Source organism: Malus domestica, chromosome 16 (assembly GCF_042453785.1).
Source record: "Malus domestica chromosome 16, GDT2T_hap1".
In the NCBI taxonomy this organism is placed as follows: Eukaryota; Viridiplantae; Streptophyta; class Magnoliopsida; order Rosales; family Rosaceae; genus Malus; species Malus domestica.
The window spans coordinates 35,186,125-35,192,570 of record NC_091676.1 but is presented as its reverse complement, the minus strand read 5'-3'; positions in this window follow the sequence as shown (position 1 = coordinate 35,192,570).

Here is a 6,446-nt window from a genome sequence, read left to right as displayed (position 1 = left end):
AAACTATGAAAATAAAAAACCCAAAAGGATTCACCAACTACTAGTCCTAGGCTCTTGATAACACTTAAAGGAAATTTTTGTGAAAAACATGTTCATTTGAGCAACATATGTGGCATGCAATTAACAATTAAAGATGGAATCATGCTTGTATGCACTAAAAAACAAAATATTACCCATGAAATTCAAAGCCTAGTAAAAGTGTGAACCAAGACTCAACTCAAAACAAAGTGAGTTAAGAAACATTATACCTTTGTTAATTCTTCTTTGCATAAGCAAAGGCTAATCACCCAAGGAGAGGGCCTTCATTCTTGCTTCTTAGCTCCATGGATTTCTTGGATGAGGATGGTTGAAAGGATTCTCCAAGTTCCCAAAGTTGAGAACCGCTAAGTCTCCACACCAAGGTAGGACTTGATGAAGAGATGAGTGACCTAGAGGAAGTAAGATTGCTAGCTAAAATCCTCTAGGGTGGCCGGCCTCTTAGAGACAAAAATGGAGCTTGTGTTCTCATCTTTTCTCTAAAAGAAACCCTAAGGATGAAATGGCTATAAAGTTGCCTTTATACCACCTCACAATGGAGTGGCAAACTTGCAATTAAGCCAAGTTCACTACCCCTCTCTATATGGCCGGTTTTCCCAAGCCTTTGGGCTGTTTTGGGCTTCTTAAATTTTGTTTGTTAAGTTGTCATACAACTTAAGCTAATGGGCTTGACAATTCGAAGCCCAATTTGGGCTTTAAGGCCCAAAACTAACTCAAGGTTTAAAACGAACTTATTCGTTTGATTAATTAACATATTTATTAATTCTTGCCATAAACAATTAAACCATTTAATTGTCCTTACTCATCTCCTTTGTTTCTTCAATCTCTACCTTACACGGTGTACGATCCATTAGGTTCCTTTTAGCGAGGCAGTGTGTGATTAGAACTCTTTCAAATCGATTGTGAATTGAAACTTACTTTCAATTCTCCCTTTAGTGATTATACACGTTTAGGGCTCCACAAACCAAGAGTGACACCTAGCAGCATGTCATGGTTACCCAAGCTAATCAGAAGAGGTGGAGAACCTATTTAGTTTAGGATTGCAATGCAATACGGTCTTTCTCTAATACAATACTCTTGACCACATTGTTTGGTTTAATAGTTTATTCATGTCTACTATCCAATGTGATTCTCTTACTTATATGATTACCTTTAATGTGATTTGGAACGACTTCCTAAATCTTATTCATACTCTGGCCAGAGATTCTTAATCATATCATAGAGTATTCTCCCTCAAACAGTTTGAAGGTTAGAGATCCCTTGTTGCGCATTCACTTGCCTCCATGGCTAAGTGGCTTAACCCCAACTATGTCGTGGACACCCTCTGACGGAGTGACTTTGACATAGTCAAAGATCAAGGACCTAACCACAAGACAACTATGATGCCTCAGGTCAAATGACTACTTTGCATTATCCCAACCATGAGTTCTCATGTGACATGAGTATGAGAACTCCTCGTTGATCGTGTTCAGTGGACTCATTCGCTATTGAGCACCTACATGCTTGTCTTGGTGTCAATCACACCAATGACTCGAGACCAATCACTCTCCCTGAGAGAAGATACAGCACGTACTGATCTTAACGGATTGTCAATGCCCAATTGGCAATCCTATGATCACGAATGTTTAGGATATGTATACGAAAGAAAATGGTCTCATGAATCTAACTTGTTTAAATTACATTCTCCTAATTACATATTCCTTGGACTTATCGTTTAAGCATATAACATTTATATGAGACGGCTTAAAACAATAATCTTTGCCCTTGATATTAAACTAGATTAGTTTAACATGTGAAATGTCCGTAAAGTATCATCATATGATTGGTTTTAGGGCACATTTCCAACAATAATTGCGGTAGGCTGCCGAATATTTTGGAGTACTGGGCGTACTTTTGATCACCTGGTTGGCGATAATAGCGGCGGGGTGCCGAATAATTTTTTGTAGTACTTGGCGTACTTTTGGTCACCTGGTTGGTGATAATAGCGGCAGGGTGCCTAATAATGTTTTGTAGTACTGGACGTACTTTTGGTCACCTGGTTGGTGCTATTTTGGGCTTATGGGCCTTCGCCCTCCACACAACATTCCAGCCCCTTTATTTTGGGCTTGCCGTTTTTTTTTTGTTTTATTTTATTTTATTATTATTACCCTTTGATGGGGTTATACAGATATCTCTGAAAGATAAAAAAAATAAATTACATCATTGAAAAATAAATCCGACCATCTGCTCAATGGGTCACGTCCATAATTCCCTCTTCTGCATGCCATCACCATCGCAATTATGTCTGCTTCTTTTTATCCTCTTTTGCTTTTTGCTTTTGCTTTCTGCTTTTACTTTCTGCTTTTGCTTTCTCTACTTTTATTTTCTGCTTTTGCTTTCTCTGCTTTTACTTTCTCTGCTTTTACTTTCTCTGCTTTTGCTTTCTTTGATGCATGGTCCACGAGTCCACCCCCAAGGCTCATAATATTCTCCCACACTACAATTTGTGCTTTCTTTTAATAGTCTTAAATTGTTGGTGGACAAGATGAAATGTTGGTGCCGAGAAAATAATCAATTATTTGGAAAGTGGAGACGTTTGGTGTCTACAAAATGAAAAGGCATCTTCTGGTGCACTTGCCTTTATTGCACCTGATGGAGGTGGAGACGTTGGGCACAGTGGGACCACCAGGGACGACGAGGTTGTGGCTTTTGGTCAGGAACAACATCTCTCCAACACCGTCATCTCTCCACCACCGGGGCCCTAGTCGAGGGCGTGCTCAGTGTACACAGCAGTACCAAATTTGAAGCTAGATCAAACCAAAACCAAATTTGAAGCTAGATCAACAGGAACAAAGTTCACTGTTGGAATTTGACTAACATGACAGAATAGAGGCCTAGGGATTTCAAGAATCTGAAATTGGGGGAATGAGGGATTAAACACGAGCCAGACATCTGATCCATTCGAATTCCAAGCAATGGGATTAACACAACCTTGATGCCCCTCAAATTCTCTTTCTTGAGAAAACTTTCACACTAACGAGGAGTGCATCTGCAACCTGTGATTGGCATTGTGGCGAACGTCGGAGTCCAGGCCGTGGAGTTTTCACCTCATTTTGACGGCAGGTGAGGAGACCTCTGATTAGATGGGGTTTGTATCTCCGGTGTCGACACCCCGCATGGGGTTGTCGGAATCGATATCAGCTCCTACAACGCGACTCAGTTGGTGATGATGATGTCTCCGGAGCTGGAAGTACCAGAGAGAAAGAGAGAAAGAAGAGAGTGACACTGTTGCCGTCCATGATCAGGTCAGATCCACCGCCTAATCACCGTAGCTGAGTATCATCTTAGGGTCGCTGTCGTCGTCCACGGCAAGCTCGGCACGCATGTCGGAGGCCATGGAGTCTGCCACGTGGCGTAGGTGGGGCAGGGGAGTCGAATAGCTCGACAGCGAAGTCGTTAAGGCTGATCTTCAGGAATCTCGAGCCTCTGACCTTGTTGACGAACTTCCCTCTGCTACGAGCCTCTGACCTTGTCAGCTGCCGGCGTCCGTTCCGGTAACCCGCGAGGGAATCAGCTCAGGCTGTGGGGGTGCTAGTGAGACGACTTCCGAGTTTGGAACTGAGCTCCATCTCCTAGTTTGCAGATCTCTGTGATCTATCATTCTGGCAGGTAAGGTGAATCTTTTTTCAACTCATATTTCTCCTGATGTATCACTCCTTTACTTCGTGGTCCTCCCCGCTGCTGTCCCTCATCTGCATCTGTTGCGGCGGCGGCTGGTGGAGATGAGCTTGAGATTAGGATTGGGAGAGTTCCTCATTTGAACATCATCATGTCCTGCCTGCCTTCCTCCTCGTAGAAATCGATTGGTTGAGGTTTCTCCAAGTACATGTCGTGGGTGTGGAAATTAAAAATATGAGTTTGCCATTTTTGTTACCTTTTGCAGTCGATGAGTTTTGGGGTTCTCTCAGCTCAGAGACAGAAAGAACTCTCTAAAGAGAGAAAGAAGAGAGAAGTTAGAGAGAGAAAGAAAGAGAGAGAGAAAGATTTGGATCTTTTCTGTTTCTGGGTTTTTGTGATTTCGCAGATTCACGACGGAGATGAAAAATTGAGAGAGAACCGACATAACTTTTCGTGTCGATTCCCATAGATGGCGCCAAATGTTGATGCACAAAACCGAAGGGGTCTTGGAACAACGTAAATTCGACCGTGATCTGCAAGAAAGTAAATAACACAAGATGTATCGTGGTTCACCCCAATGTTTGGGCTACGTCCACACTGATATTGTATTTCTCTGAGAGGACTATGAGGGAGAGAGAGAGGCTCTATAATGAGAGTGAGGCTTTGAGAGGGTGAGAGTCAGGCCTAAGAATTGGCCTCCCTAATTGTGAGGGTGAAGGGTCCTTTTATAGAATAAGAGCTCCTCACTTATTACATATTTACCCCTTCCTTTATTACATAATTACATTTAGGTCCCCGAGTATTTATACGAGATCTAAATACGGAGGCCCTAAATATGGTATAAATAGTTGTCATACAACTTAAAATAATGGGCTTGACGATCCGAAGTTTGTTGGGCCTTGGGGTCCAAAACTAATCCAAGGTCTTAAACAAACTTTTTCATTTGATTAATAACATATTAATTAATCCTAACTATAAACAAGTAAATTATTGGGTAAATCTCAGTTTACTACCCTCAAGTTTTGTGGTTTTCAACATTTGGTACATGAAGTTTTTTTCGTCTCATAGTTATACCTAAAGTGTTAATTTTGGGACAGTTTCAAACATTCGTTAGTCTGACTCTTAAGTCTTCCGTTAACTGATGATGTGGCACCCATATGGACAATGATTGAGCACCACGTGTCATTAAAGGGTCCACCTAGAAATTAAAAATTAAAAACACACACACACACACACTCGTCTTTTACCTCCCTCAATCCTCTCCATCTTTTCTGCACACCCACCAAATTTACTCAGCCTAACTTCAAATCGATTCGAACCTGCTTCGTAATCGATCTAAGCCTGTGTTTTATTCCCACTACATGGATCCAAATTCTTAGTAGAAATATAACTACCCACTTCAATTCCAACATAAACATTTCCATCTCTCAATGCATCAAATTTAACCGTAGCAACTTTGAATTTACTTTTACCATTTCCCAGAGAAAGCCCAAAAGAACTGTTACCAAATAGGCTAAGATTAAAACCCTTTGGAACCATTACAAACGCCAATCCATCCCCACCACCGTTGGAAATAGAAAACGAGAAGTTCGTCGAAAAAGACACGGATTTCTGAGGCTTACCTTCATACAGCTCGATGGGTTTCTTGTAAATAGCTCGGCTGGTGCTTAAGCTCACTAAACTGGTAAGCTAAACTGCATATTCACCATTGACGACCTCTGCATCTCCGTACAGAGCAACATCTGACCCAAAGTTTGAAACTTTACCAAAATCGGTGAACGAAAATGAGGAGTTCGGTGGAGGTGGTTCTGAAGAAGAAAACGAGGAAAGCTAACATGACGAAGTGGGTGGAGATGGAAGATGCGGCCATGGATGAAATGGGTTGGAGCTAAATCTGGGTGGAGATTGAGCAATGGGGTTTCTAAGGCTTGGGGAAGATGCCCATTTGCAATTAAAGGTGATTTTTTTTTGTTTTTTTAGGGTTTGGAAGTGGAAGAAGGCAGAGGAGGAAGGTAAAGAATATGGAGGGCCTGCAACGACAACGAGTACTGAGAGGTGGACGACGGCAAGAGGATGCTGATGAATCTCAAGTCGTTATGCTTAAGATGGATTATGGAGGGTTCTGGAGGTTCGTGACGGCGAAAAAGAAAGAATTGGAGGCTCTGAGGTCGTAGATGCCTCTGGCTTTGGGTGATTGTGTCAATCCGGCGAAGTTCATGCTGAAGGCGATATCAAAGGTGTTTCTGGTGGACAAAAGAGTGGAGAGGAGTGATAGGGGGTGTGCAAAGGAAAGAATGAGAGGGAGGGGTTGGGGGAGGTAGAAGGCGGGCGTGTGTTTTTTTTTTTTTTTTAATTTGTAATTTCCAGGTGGACCTCTTAATGACACGTGACATCCAATCATTGTCCACATAGGTGCCACATCATCAGTTAACGAAAGACTTAACAATCAAACTAACAGATGTATGAGACTGTCCCAAAATTAACACTTTAGGTATGACTCTAAGATAAAAAAAACTTCATGTACCAAATGTTGAAAACCACGAAACTTAAGGGTAGTAAACTGAGATTTACCCTAAATTATTTAATTGTCCTTACTACACTCCATTATATTCTTCAATCATTACCTTACATAGTGTGTGATCCATTAGATTATATTTAGCAAAGCAATGGATGACTAAACTCTTACAAAGAATTGAAACTTACTTTCATGATTATACATCTTCAGGGCTTCAAAAACCATGAGTAACACCTAG